Raw genomic sequence first — 15,170 nt, 5'->3', positions numbered from 1 at the left:
GACAAATCCCGATCTCAATTCGTACCAACCCAATAGACACTTTCATAGGTACCCGTAGTGCACCTTTATAGTCACCCAGTTACATTCTGATGTTTGATACACCCAAAGCACTCCTACGATATCCGGGAGTTGCACAATCTCACGGTCGAAGGAAAAGACACTTGTCATTAGAAAAGCTTTAGCATATGAACAATACGATCTAGTGCTATGCTTAGGATTGGGTCTTGTCCATCACATCATTCTCCCAATGATGTGATCCCGTTATCAATGACATCTAATGCCCATGATCAGGAAACCATGATCATCTATTGATCAACGAGCTAGCCAACTAGCGGCTTGCTAGGGACACATTGTGATCTATTTATTCACACATGTATTATGATGACCCACAAGTATAGGGGATCAATCGTAGTCCTTTCGATAAGTAAGAGTGTCGAACCCAACGAGGAGCAGAAGGATCTCACAAGTGGTTTTCAGCAAGGAAATATCTGGAAGCACTGAAATTGTCGGTAACAAGTGATTGTGTGGTGAGATGATTCGTAGCGAGCAACAAGTAACAAAAGTAGCAACGGTGCAGCAAAGTGGCCAAATCCATTTTGTAGCAAGGGAGAAGCCTGGACAAAGTCTTATAGGAGGAAAAATGCTCCCGAGGACACACGGGAATTTCTGCCATGCTAGTTTCATCATGTTCATATGATTCGCGTTCGTTACTTTGATAGTTTGATATGTGGGTGGACCGGCGCTTGGGTACTTCCCTTACTTGGACAAGCATCCCACTTATGATTCACCCCTCTCGCAAGCACCCGCAACTAAGAAAGAAGAATTAAGACAAAGTCTAACCATAGAATTAAACTAGTGGATCCAAATCAGCCCCTTATGAAGCAACACATAAACTAGGGTTTAAGCTTCTGTCACTCTAGAAACCCATCATCTACTTACTACTTCCCAATGCCTTCCTCTAGGGCCAAATAATGGTGAAGTGTTATGTAGTCGACGTTCACATAACACCATTAGAGGAAAAACAACATACAACATATCAAATTACCGAACGAATACCAAATTCACATGACTACTATTAGCATGACTTATCCCATGTCCTCAGGAACAAAAGTAACTACTCACAAAGCATAATCATATTCATGACCAGAGAGGTAATGAGTAGCATCAAGGATCTGAACATAAACTCTTCCACAAAATAATCCAACTAGCATCAACTACAAAGAGTAATCAACACTACTAGCAACCTTACAAGTACCAATCGGAGTCGCGAGACGGAGATTGGTTACAAGTGATGAACTAGGGTTTGGAGATGAGATGGTGTTGATGAATATGTTGATGATGACGAGTCCCCTCCAATGAGAGGAGTGTTGGTGATGACGATGGCGACGATTTTACCCTCCGGGAGGGAAGTTTCCCCGGCAGGATTGTCCTGTCGGAGCTCTAGATTGGTTCTGCTCAAGTTCCACCTCGTGGCGGCGGCGAAACCACGAAAAATCTCCTCCTTTATTTTTTCCTGGACGAAACCCTTCATATAGAAAAAGAGACGGCCAGTGGGCTAGTGAGCTACCCACAAGCCTTCATGGCGCGGCCTGGGGGTGGCCGCGCCGTGCAAGCTTGTGGGCACCCCCTGGTGCCCCTCTGGCACTTCTTCGGCCCAGTATTTATGATAAATCAGGAAAAAAATCCTCGTTGATTTTTACGACGTTTGGAGTTGCGCGGAATAGGTATCTCAAACTTGCTCCACTTTCAGGCCAAAATTCTAGTTGCCGGCATTCTCCCTCTTCATGTAAACCTTGCAAAATAAGAGAGAAAAGGCATAAGAATTGTACTGTGAAGTGAAATAACAGCCCAAGAAGCGATAAATACCAACATGAAAACATGATGCAAAATGGACGTATCAACACCCCAAAGCTTAGACCTCGCTTGTCCTCAAGCGAAAGCCTAGCTCAATAAATATGTCCACATTTTTATGGAGAGAGGTGTCAACAAAACAAGATACGAACATGCATGCATCATGATCATGATCAGAACAACAATACCAACATATAATCTCTCATGCTAAAGTGATAATTCCTTCACAAAGTAATGCATGGATCAAGAACCTTACCGAGAAGTAACAACCGGTAGCCTTTAGTCATTGAAGCAATTGCAATTTATCACAACATCAGAAAGAGTCATATAAGAGCTTGTAAAGCAAATCCACATACTCAATCATTCTTTCGTTCTCTACAATTTCTACAACTCACGTGGTACTCATGAGATCAATGTTTCAGCTCGACACAGAGAAAGATAGGGGCTTACAGTTTTGCCTCCCAACTGCTTACCTCAAGCGTAATGTCAACAATAATAATTCATGAATACTTACCTCCAATTTGACATATGAATATAGATCTTTCCCAAGCATATGACGTTAGCCAAGATAAAGGTGAGATAGGGAATTGGTGAAGATCACCATGACTCTTTCAAGGGTAGAAAAGTAAAGGTACAAGATAGGCCCTTCGCAGAGGGAAGCAGAGGTTGTCATGCGCTTTTGAGGTTTGGATGCGTGTCTTCTTAGTGCGGAGGAACGTCACTTTATATTGCCTCCTGTGATAAAGAACTTTACTATGTAGTCTGTCGCTTTTATGTCTTCCTCATCACAGGTTCGTATAAAGCTTATTTCCACACACTAATAGATCATACATATTAGAGAGCAATTTTTATTGCATGCACCGATGACAACTTACTTTAGGGATCTTATTCAATCCATAGGTAGGTACGGTGGACACTCATGGCAAAACTGGTTTGAAGGTTTATGGATGCACAAGCAGTATCTCTACTTGGTGCGGGAGTTTTGGCTAATATGAGGTGGAAGCAATCGTCACATGCTAAGGGATCTCTAATCATATAACATTGTTCAGAGCCAAGCAAACACAATTCATTACGTTGTCTTCCTTGTCCAACATCTACTTCTAGGCATGCAATAGTTTGGTGAGTGTTCACAATCATAGATGGTGTCAGAGATGATATATTTGTATGTGAACCTCTCCTTCTTTATCACTTCCTATTAATTGCAACAATGACCAAGGTCTACGTTTGTCTACCCTCAACAAGTTTCAATCCTCATTCTTTTTATATGTGAAGCCATCACTTCCCATAAGATCATTACATGATCTTTCATGCTTTTGTTCTATTCTCACTCTTTTGATCATGGCAAGAGGCAAAGCCCTTCAACTAAGACACTCTTTATTATATGGCTCACGAGCAAGAATACATCGGGGGTGACACAAAGCAAAACTCAAGACTAAAACACTAAGACTTTAAACTACTGGAGAAAAAGAAAGCTGAAAAGGAACAAACTAAAACAAAGGTAAAGGAAAAAGATGTGATGGTGATACGATACCGGGGCAACTCCCCCAAGCTTGGCACAAGCCAAGGGGATTGCCCATACCAATGCTCAGTTGTCTTCCTTTGGTGGTGATGGTATAGTTGCTGCAACATGAGTTTGATCCTCCGTCTTCCAAGGCATAGGTGCTCCATCATCGAAAGATGAACGAGTCTCCGGAATCCTCAAATCTGCAGCCAACCGTATTGATTTAAATCTATACTATTGCAGCCAACAGTTTTGGTTCTGCAGGTCATAGATCTGGCCCTGGAGTTGATCAATCCTGTCATAGAGCCTGGAGAGATGCTTCCCAATGTCATTGCCATCAATCCTGTGCTTGTTGGTGAACTCCGTGATCATCATGTGGTTGGCGTTGAGTTCACGCTACACCATCCCTTGGCACTTGAAAACTTGTTGCTCCATTGCTTCGAGCCTCGTCTCCACGCTTCCGGTCTTCTTAGGCCCCTCAACATCACAGATGTGCAACATCCCCTCACGCATCTCGATAGATTGAGGGTGTTGCAGCACTCCCGTGAGCTAGGGATTGATGACCTTCTCGAAGATCTTGTCCTTGGAGCTTTTGGGGAAGTCATAGCGATCTAGATCTGCAACAAAAACACGCTCGAAACGAAAAACACAGGAAATCTGCGTGATGCATGGGTCAGACCAAACGGAAGTATATATAATGATTTTTTCTAGACCAGAAGGAGTACCCTGCACGAAAACAGAGTCCGGGAGGCGCACGAGGTGGCCACAAGCCCTCACGGCGCGGCCAGGGGGTGGGCCCGCGCCATGAAGGCTTTTCGCCTCCTCGCGCACTTTCCGGACTACTTCCAATTTTTGTATTTTTTCAAATATTCCAGAACGGAGAAAAATTCCTACTGGAAAAGTTTTGGACTCTGTTTTCTTACCGAATCACATACCTCTTTGTTTTTGGAGTCTGAAATAGGCTGATGAATGTCCCTTAGGTATTCTTCCGGAGTTATAGTATTGATAATATTGCTTTCAACATTTATGGGAGTACCTGAGATATAATGTTTGATTCTCTGCCCATTTACCGCTCTCGGACAATTACCTTCCGTGTTGTTGATCTTGATAGCACCGGAACGATATACTTTCTCAACAACATAGGCACCTTCCCATTTAGAGAGAAGCTTGCCTGCAAAGAATCTTAAACGAGAGTTATATAGCAAGACATAATCACCTACATTGAACTCACCCTTTTGTAGCCTCTTATCATGCCACCTCTTAACCTTTTCTTTGAACAGCTTGGCATTCTCATATGCCTGAGTTCTCCACTCATCAAGCGAGCTAATATCAAATAACCTCTTCTCACCGGCAAGTTTGAAATCAAAGTTGAGCTCTTTGATTGCCCAATAAGCTTTATGCTCTAGCTCAAGAGGTAAATGACATGCTTTACCGTACACCATTTTGTATGGAGACATGCCCATGGGATTCTTATAGGCAGTTCTATAAGCCCACAGTGCATCATCGAGCTTCTTAGACCAATTCTTTCTAGACCTGTTGACAGTCTTTTGCAGAATTAGTTTAATCTCACTATTACTTAGCTCTACTTCACCACTAGACTGAGAGTGGTAGGGAGACGCAATTCTATGGTTGACATCGTACTTAGCAATCGTTTTACGGAAAGAACCATGAATGAAGTGTGAACCACCATCGGTCATTAGATATCTAGGGACTCCAAATCTAGGGAAGATAACTTCTTTCAGCATCCTAATAGAGGTGTTGTGATAAGCACTACTAGTGGGGATAGCTTCTACCCACTTAGTGACGTAATCAACGGCAACTAGGATATGAGTATACCCGTTGGATTTTGGAAAAGGTCCCATATAATCAAAGCCCCAAACATCAAATGGTTCAATGACAAGTGAATAGTTCATAGGCATTTCCTGACGTTTGCTAATATTACCTATTCTTTGACATTCGTCACAAGACAAGACAAACTTGTGGGCATCCTTGAAGAGAGTGGGCCAATAGAAACCTGATTGCAATACCTTGTGTGCAGTTCTATCTCCCGCATGGTGTCCTCCGTAGGCCTTGGAGTGACACTTCTGTAGGATCAGTCCCTGTTCATGTTCAGGTACACAACGTCTAATAACACCATCTACTCCTTCCTTATAAAGGTGAGGATCATCCCAGAAGTAATGTCTCAAGTCAAAGAATAATTTCTTCTTTTGCTGCTACATGAAACTAGGGGGTATGTATTTGGCAATGATATAGTTTGCATAATCAGCATACCATGGTGCACTACGTGAAGCATTGATGACATTCAGTTGCTCATCGGGAAAGCTGTCATCAATAGGTTGTGGGTCATCAAGAACATTCTCCAACCTAGACAAGTTATCTGCTACTGGGTTATCGGCACCCTTTCTGTCGACAACGTGCAAATCAAATTCTTGTAGCAAGAGAACCCATCTGATAAGTCTAGGTTTAGCGTCTTTCTTCTCCATGAGGTACTTAATAGCAGCATGATCAGTGTGAATAGTGACTTTGGAATCAACTATGTAAGACCTGAACTTTTCACATGCAAACACGACTGCTAAAAACTCCTTCTCCGTAGTAGCATAGTTCCTCTGGGCACTGTCTAGAGTTTTACTAGCGTAGTGAATAACATTCAACTTCTTATCGACTCTTTGCCCTAAGACAGCACCAACAGCATAATCACTAGCGTCACACATGATCTCAAAAGGTAAGTTCCAATCAGGTGGTTGAACAATAGGTGCAATTATCAAAGCCCTCTTAAGTATTTCGAAGGCTTCCTCACAATCATCATCAAAGACAAAAGGAATATCCTTTTGAAAGAGATTGGTAAGAGGCCTAGAAATCTTAGAGAAGTCTTTGATGAACCTTCTATAGAAACCAACATGACCAAGGAAACTTCTTATACCTTTGATATCTGTGGGGTATGGTATTTTCTCGATTGCATCAACCTTAGCCTTATCGACTTCAATACCTCTTTCAGAAAGCTTCATTAACCATAAAGTGGCACTTCTCCCAATTCAAGAAAAGATTGGTGTCTTTACATCTCTGTAAGACTCGATCAAGGTTGCTGAGGCAATCTTCAAAGGAAGACCCGTAAACGAAGAAGTCATCCATGAAGACCTCGACAATCTTTTCACAAAAGTCAGAGACTATAGCCATCATACATCTTTGAAAGGTGGCAGGTGCATTACATAAGCCAAAAGGCATACGTCTATAAGAAAAGGTACCGAAAGGGCAGGTGTTGGGGATATTATCTGTTGGATAACCCGCCCTAGTTGGGCCGGGTCACCGAAGCTGGCGATTCATCTCAATGTGGTTTGGGCCTTGGCCTGGTAAGGTCGGAAGTCATATGGCGGTTCTAACCCTTTGGAAGGAGTCCATAATAGAGAAGGTCTCCAAGCCTTGGAAAGATGGCGACTTAGAGATCGCAAGAGTCACGATTTGTGTAAAGGAAAGGACCCTTGTAAACCCTAAGGACTCGGCCTGTATATAAAGGCGAGTCCCAGGGAGGAAGAGGGTAGGTTAGAAATCATCGAGTGCTAGGTCATGCGAGTTACGCCCTCCTTGTAATCAAAACTCCATCAATACAACACAAAGCAGGACGTAGGCTTTTACCTCCTCATGAGGGGCCGAACCTGGGTAAATCTCTGTCTCGCTCCCGATCAACCCCTTTGAGTCGCCACCAAGGTGCGATGGCTCCAACACTAAGTCCTTTCACGAGGACATCTGTCGTGACAAAACCACGACAGTTGGCGCCCACCGTGGGGCCTGTGCACGGTAGAGTTGATTTCTCAAAGGGAGCCCTACCAGGGTTTGGGAGCTACGCGGCGGGGCTCATGACCCGGAGCCGCCGTGGAAGTACTACATCAACAACTTGCTATGGGGGCCCGAGGAGGATTCGGTCGAATCTGGTTACAGGCTCCCCTTCGGCAGGATCAGTGTCTTCGTCGGCATGATTGGATAGCCCGTGCCTGAGCCGGACACCTCCTCCGACATTGTCGAGCCGGCCAGGTACATCCGCCCGGTGGTAACGCCCAACCTAACCCGCCCGGTCTTTGTTGGATTCACGCAGGGATCTGAGGAGCCAGAACACTCGGTGACCCAGGAAACCACGTCGGTCAACACTGATGACGAATCGTCCATGGGCGATTCAGATTCAATCCAGTCTCTACACGGGGGCTGCCTTGGGGGCTTGTCACTGGCCATGGACCCCGAAGTTCTTGACCGGACTCGCCGTCAGATCGCTGTTTACATGGCTGGGGCGACTCAACCCTCGCCAAACCCGGCAGGCGGAGATGGGACTAGCGAGACGTCTAGAAGCCCGGCCACGATTTTGGTGGGGTTAGCAGCGGAAATAACAAGGCTCATGGCGAACCCCATCACACCGGAAAACCAGGAGGCGGTAAACACGGAATTGACGAAGCTAAGAGAAGGGGTGGCAAAGGCTCAGGGGGATGTTGAGGTGGAGTCCACCAGGATCGAGACCCGGCAAGCTCAAATTACCGCTGAGATAGCTCGCTTGAATACCATCTGACGCCGTCCATCAGCGGAGGCACCAGGGTCGCCTGCCCCCTGATCTCAACCCGACCCGCCTGTTTGACACTCCGCGAACTCCCGGGGCGGGAGCCGCCCCGGGGGGAGGGCCGGGACAGCCACCGAACCCGCCGTTTAAGCCAATTGTGGATCGCGTTCCCCGATTCCAGACATTTGGAATCCCTTCCGATTCACGGCAACACTCCTGCCGAGATAGAGGCGAGGAACGCCATTGAGATGTTGAAGACGACGGTGGTTCAAAACGCCCAGTTCTCACACAGCCTAGATAGGCTGCATTCCACTCCCCAGGCAAGCCGCACCAGGAGTCGGCCAGAGGACCAGCCCGCTATAACCAGCGGACCGCGGCCCTTCCCCCAGGACAACTCGCCTGATCATCGAGACCCGCCAGGTCGGGATCACCCGGACATCCAAGTCGCCCCAACGCCTCTTATAGGGAGCGGCAGACAAGTGGGGGTGCCGTGCTTCGCCCCCGCCCTTCGCAACGAGCGAATGCCCAAGGATTTTAAAGGGCCAAGAAACGTGCCTAACTACACTCCGGACCTTGAGCTGGCGTTGTGGGTCGAGAGTTATGAAATCGCCATGGACATGCTCGAAGTAAGCGAAGCAGTTTGCCCCAGATACTTCACAATGATGCTCGAAGGGACGGCGCGCACTTGGTTAAAGAACTTGCCCCCCAACAGACTTGGGCTGAATTGAAAGAGCGTTTCGTCAAAAACTTCCGAGGAACCTGCAAGCGTCCGAAGACAATAGTCGATCTACAGCACTGCATTCAACGCCCGGATGAGTCGACCCACCACTGGTCGCGGCGGGTCACGGAAGTCATTCACTCGTCAGACAGTATTACGGAGGCTCAGGCTGTGTTAATCCTCGAGCAGAATTGCCACTACAAGCCTTTGGTGCAGAAGTTGGGGTGACTCAAGCAAAAGGTCCAAGACATGGGGGAGCTAATGGACACCCTCACTAGGTACGCTGAGGCGGACGACACCAAAGATCCCGGCGAGGATGGTGGTAAATCTAACTCGCCAAGGAAGGGTGAGTCATCCAAAAATCATACCCGGTTCTAGGGACGCGCCCGCCATAATCAGGGAGCGAATAGCAAGAGAAGGCAGCAGGCAAAATCTTCGTAATTAGTCGCCAACACCAACACCAATAATGGCAACCAGCGCCAGAAGAAAAGTAGGGGTTACAGTGGCAAAAAGCCGCGCAACTATAATGAGTTACTCAAGGGCCCCTGCCCGCACCACGCCATGGCACACGGACCGGCGACTCATTCCTGGGAGGACTGTTACGTGATGCGGGAGTTTCGGGCGGAGGCGATCAAAAAAGGGCAAAGCGATGACCCGGACCTACGGCAGGAACAGTTCGGCGCGCCCAATCAACGCCAGAACCCCTTCGGCGGTTTCCCCGAACCTGGGGCTCAGGGTGGCTCGCATCCAACCAGCGGCTAGTATCCGATGCATCACCAGCGACGATATAACCTGCCTGGAGTTTTTCAGCAACCACCCCCACAGGGGGCTTCGCAGGGGCAGGATGGTAATGGCGGTTTCCGCAACAATCCCAAGCAGTTAAGCAATGGGCAGTACCACGTTTTCACCACAAATGCTTGCAGGCGTGATAAAAAGGTGAGTCACCGAGCGTACATTGTGTCTGAGCCGGCACTCCCTAGATACCTCCACTGGTCCAAGGAGACCATATCATGGAGTAGGGAGGATCACCCACCAAGAGTTGACAATCCCGGCGACTTAGCGTTGGTCGTGGCTCCCCAAGTTGGGGGATATACCTTGTCGAAGGTACTGATGGATGGTGGCAGCAGCATCAACATTTTGTACTTCGACACTTTCCAAAGGATGAACCTGTTGGAGAAAGATTTGATGCATTCAACCACGGTATTCCACGGGATCGTCCGAGGCAAATCAGCGTACCCCTAGGCTGAGTCAGGCTCACAGTTGCATTTGGAACAACATCTAATTATAGGAGTGAATCGCTGATGTTTGAGGTGGTCAAGTTAAAAAGCCCCTATCATGCACTGTTTGGGCGGCTGGCTTACGCCCGGTTCATGGCTCGCCCATGCCATGTTTACCTTAAACTCAAGATGCCTGGTCCTAAAGGACCCATCACGGTTGATGGTGATAGAAGGATTGCAAGAGAATGTGAAGAAGGGGATGCGGCTTACGCAGAAGTCGCATGTGCTGCGGAGGAGCTCAAATATCACCAGGCCAATGTTGATGCGGCTGATATGTCATCCGTAAAAAAGCCGACGACAGACGCTGAGCACCACCTTAATGTTGACCCAAAGGCAAAACCTATTCATCAATATCTTCGTAGGTTCAATGAGGAACGACGCAAGGCAATCGGGGAGGAAGTTGCCCGGCTCTTGGCCGCCGGATTCATCGTAGAGGTCTTCCACCCCAAATGGTTGGCTAACCCGGTCTTGGTGCTCAAGAAGATTGGTACTTTCCGTATGTGCATTGATTACACGGACCTTAACAGAGCTTCTCCGAAGGATCCTTTCGCTCTTCCCCGCATCGACCAAATTATTGATTCAGTGGCGGGATGCGAACGTTTGTGCTTCCTGGACGCTTATTCTAGATATCACCAGATCAAGATGGCCGTGAAAGATCAAGATAAAACAGCTTTTATAACCCCCTTTGGGGCTTTTTGCTATGTTTCCATGCCATTCGGACTCAAGAGTGCAGGGGCGACTTATCAGCGCTGCATTCAAAATTGCCTCCGTGGCCAAATCGGACGCAACGTCCATGCCTATGTTGATGACATTGTGGTTAAAACCCACAGGAAGGAAACGCTATTGGAAGATCTCAAGGAAACTTTTGATAATCTGCGGGTATATCAGATGAAGCTTAATCACACCAAGTGTGTCTTTGGTGTTCCTGCAGGAAAGTTGTTGGGCTTCCTGGTATCTGAGCGCGGCATCGAAGCTAACGCGGACAAGATCGAAGCGGTTACCTCCCTGAGGAAACCAGCGAATATTAATCAAGTCCAACGGATGGGGTCGTATTGCGGCCTTAAGTCATTTCATAAGCCGTCTGGGAGTGAAAGTTATTCCCCTTTATCAATTGCTTAGGAAATCTGACCATTTTGTTTGGACAGACGAAGCCGATGAAGCTTTCGAGGCCTTAAAGCGGCAACTGGTCAACCCGCCGGTCTTGGCCGCCCCGACTGAGAAAGAGCCCATGCTTTTATATATTGCGGCAAACTCCAAAGCGGTGAGTGTGGTGGTGGTCGTCGAAAGGAAGGAGGAAGGGAAGGAATACCCTGTGCAGCGCCCGGTGTATTTTATCAGCGAGGTGCTAACTCTTTCCAAGCAGTGATACCCACACTGGCAAAAATTAGTTTATGGTGTCTTTATGGCAAGCCGGAAGCTTAAACATTATTTTCAAGAGCATCCCATCACGGTGGTTAGCTCCGCTCCCCTCAGGGACATCATCCAGAATCGGGAGGCGACAGGGCGAATTGCCAAGTGGGCGATTGAACTTGGGCCGCACCACGTGTGATACACCCCCCGCACGGCTATCAAGTCTCAGGCCTTGGTTGATTTCGTCAATGATTGGACCGAGTTACAGATCCCGGAAGACAGGCCTGACCTTACATACTGGACTATTTATTTTGACGGGTCTAGACAGTTGGAAGGCTCGGGGGCTGGTGTGGTGCTGATATCGCCTCAAGGGGACAAATTCTGTTACGTCCTCCGACTCATGTTTCCATGTACCAACAACGCTGCGGAATACGAAGCTTTTCTTCATGGCTTACAACTCGCCAAGGAGATAAACCTTACGCGGGTCAGATGTTTTGGCGACTCTGATCTCGTGGCTCGACAAGTTTCAGGCACTTGGGATTCTTGGGACCCCTTGATGGCGGCTTACAGGAGGGTTGTGTCCGATGTGGCGGGTCATTTCCATGGCTATTAGGTCAATCACATTGATCGCGCCTTAACGAAGCAGCTGATGCCCTTTCACGTCTCGGTTCCCAACGTAAGCCGGTTCCCCCCAATGTTTTTCTGGATACTCTGCATAATCCTTCCGTAAGGTTGCCTTCAGAGGAGGAGTTGGCAATACCAGATCCTGATTCCCAGTTCGTGGCGGCTCTCCAAGTTACGCCAGATTGGGTTCTTCCATATCTGGCCTATCTCGCCCGAGGCGAGTTACCTACGGATGAAGTGTTGGCTCGCCAAATCGTTCGGCGAAGCAAATCCATGGTGATCATCGATGGCGAACTATATAAACGGAGCACTTCCGGGGTTTTTCAAAGATGTGTTTCCTCCGAAGAAGGGTGCATAATTCTAAATGACATTCATTCCGGAGATTGTGGACATCACGCCGGGTCACGCTCCTCGGTTTCAAAGGCGTTCCGTCATGGTTTCTTCTGGTTGACGGCCCATGCAGATGCAGAGGAGATAGTTTGTCGATGTGATGGATGCCAACGTTACGGGCGACAGGCCCATGTGCCGGCTCAAGAACCAAGGATGATACCTATCACTTGGCCTTTCGCGGTTCGGGGGTTAGACATGGTTGGCCCCTTTAAGATGTCGTCCAACAAGAAAAGTCATTTGCTGGTGGCGGTTGATAAGTTCACGAAGTGGGTTGAAGCAGAGCCTGTTGGAGCTTGCGATGCGGAGACATCGGTCAAATTCTTGAAAAAATTAATCTTCCGGTTCGGATATCTGCACAGCATCATTACTGATAATGGCACTAATCTGTCTCAAGGAGCCATGCAGGAGTTTTGCCGTCGTGAGCACATCCGGCTTGATGTTTCTGCAGTTGCTCACCCGCAATCTAATGGACAGGCGGAGCGGGCGAACCAGGAAGTTTTGCGGGGAATCAAACCCCGACTCATGGTTCCCTTGGAACGTGCCCCGGGGTGTTGGGTTGAGGAATTGCCTTCGGTACTATGGAGCATCCGGACCACCCCGAACCGTTCTACGGGTTTTACTCCTTTCTTTCTGGTCTATGGAGCAGAAGCCGTTCTTCCCACCGACATAAGGCACGACTTGCCCAGGGTTGCCGCTTATGTGGAACAGGACAACGAACTGGCGCGTCAAGACTCTTTGGACGCCTTGGAGGAAGCACGTGATTTGGCTGCAGCCCGATCGGCCATATATCAGCAGGACTTACGGTGTTATCACAGTCGCCGGGTCAAGAGCCGAACTTTTCAGGAAGGTGACTTAGTGCTTCGCCTGATACAAGATCGTACTGGCATGCATAAGTTGTCACCACCATGGGAAGGACCGTTCGTCGTCAGTAAAAACCTTCGCAACGGGTCTTACTATCAGGTGGATCTACGGCCTGATCAGCCAACCACGGAGGCTGAGTCAACTCGCCCGTGGAACATAGCCCACTTGCGGCCTTATTACACTTGAGCTATTAGCTCTACATTTTGTAAGTTTTTCATTTCTTATAAAGAAATAAAATTAACACCTCCCGACTAGGGGGCTTTCCTGCTAATTCATCTTATTGAAAGGTATGGATTTTTATTCTTTCACCAACAAGTCGCCCAAACATGGACGCTATCCATACCAAAGAGTTTAAGTCGCCACGACGCGCTTAGTACAAAACTAGGTATCGATAAGCCAAAGAGGATCGAAGTCGCCACAAGCGCGCAATTCAAACATAGGCGCCTTATGTGATTCTGTGGATTAGGTCGGCTTACTTCAGGACAGTGTGTTCTCAAGTCGTTTTGTGGTAATAGCGTATACGCTTCTACAATCCTATGACGGGTTTTTTTTTCCTTAATCATAGGTCACTTGGGGGCTTCCTCTCACTGAGATCAGCCTTACTACCCATTTGGCCTGCGAAAAATTACCGCATTACAAATGGTTATACTGGACTGCGTGTTGGCCGAATCGCCATATGGACCCGTGAACTCTTGGCGAGTTATTCCGCTCATGGACCCTTGACTCGCCTTGGTTAAAACATGTGTGGTACTGACAAGCACCTCACATGGAAAATAGAGAAACCATTGGTTCATTGAACCCGCTTCACTGAAGCTTGACTTGTGCCTGATCAGCCAATCTAAATACTTGAGCTTTTGATACAAAAGTCTCCCTTGGGTGGCGCTTGAGCTTATTTAACTCGCCCTATCCTGTCGCGACCTGATGAGCCGACGAAATTGCTATTTTTTACCTTCCTGGCACTGCCACAAGGTCTTTTAGACTTTTCTTCTAACTCGCCTCAAAATATCTTGGGTCGATTGCTATTTATTATCACCCATTACTCATTGAGATGGTTTGATATATGTTTTCAAGCTTAAAACAGGTTGATGATCAAAATCACTCTAGCCATGGCGGGTCAAGCATCATGAAAACGCCTCAGTGGCGGGTCAAGAATCATAAAAACATCTCACACGGCGGATCAAGCATTTCAAAACGCCTTAAGGGCAACATAAGGATTTTTCGAGATATCACAAAAGTAGTTTGAGTCTTAAAAAGACTTATTACATGGCTCTCATGGCCAAATCTATGAAGTTTTATTCTGCTGATGTCCTTGGATCAGCCTGCTGCGAGCTTTGGCCGATTTCAATTTGCAAGTCGCCCAGTACCCAGTTACACTTGGATAACGCGGCGAATTCATCTTCATCATTCAGCATGGATGAGAGACCCGCCTCCAAGTCAAAAGGATTCTTGGGTCGACGCGGAGTTAAGCTGGTCGTCACAAAGGTTGGCGGGTTAACTTTCTTGTTCTTGTTGTCATAGGCGGCTTGGTATTTTGATAAATCCAAGCTTGCAGCAAGCTGAGTCGCCGCCAAACGGGAGTCCTTAACAACACGCTGGTAGTCCCCTTCAGCAAACTCTGACCCGTCATCCTTGAGCTGAGGAAAGCCCGCTCCTACTTCTTCTGGGTTTATTTCTGGAGCATATGCTAAACACCGACTCAGGGGAGCCAGTGCTCCTTTCCGGGCGGCTGACCGAGTTAGCTCGCCAATTTGAGTAGGAAGAGTAGATAAGCAGCCAAGCATCTTCTTTATTGACGTTATGGGTTCCTTGGCGCCCATCACTGCTTTCACGGTCAGCACACTTCCGGTATATAGTTGCTCTGTCAATGTGTAAATCGCCTTCAGCATCAGGACACAATCATCTTGGAGATTCGCGACTCTCGGACCTATGCAAGAGATAATGATAGTTACCGATTTATACAAAGTTGTTTATTTACAAAGTGCGAGGTCAAAGGTTGGTTTTTTACCAAAGACAGCTTGCGCCATGTAGGAGATATGTTGCTTTAATCCGAACAGCTCTTGT

Source organism: Hordeum vulgare, chromosome 3H, assembly GCF_904849725.1.
Source record: "Hordeum vulgare subsp. vulgare chromosome 3H, MorexV3_pseudomolecules_assembly, whole genome shotgun sequence".
Lineage (NCBI taxonomy): Eukaryota > Viridiplantae > Streptophyta > Magnoliopsida > Poales > Poaceae > Hordeum > Hordeum vulgare.
This window is presented reverse-complemented; position numbering follows the sequence as displayed.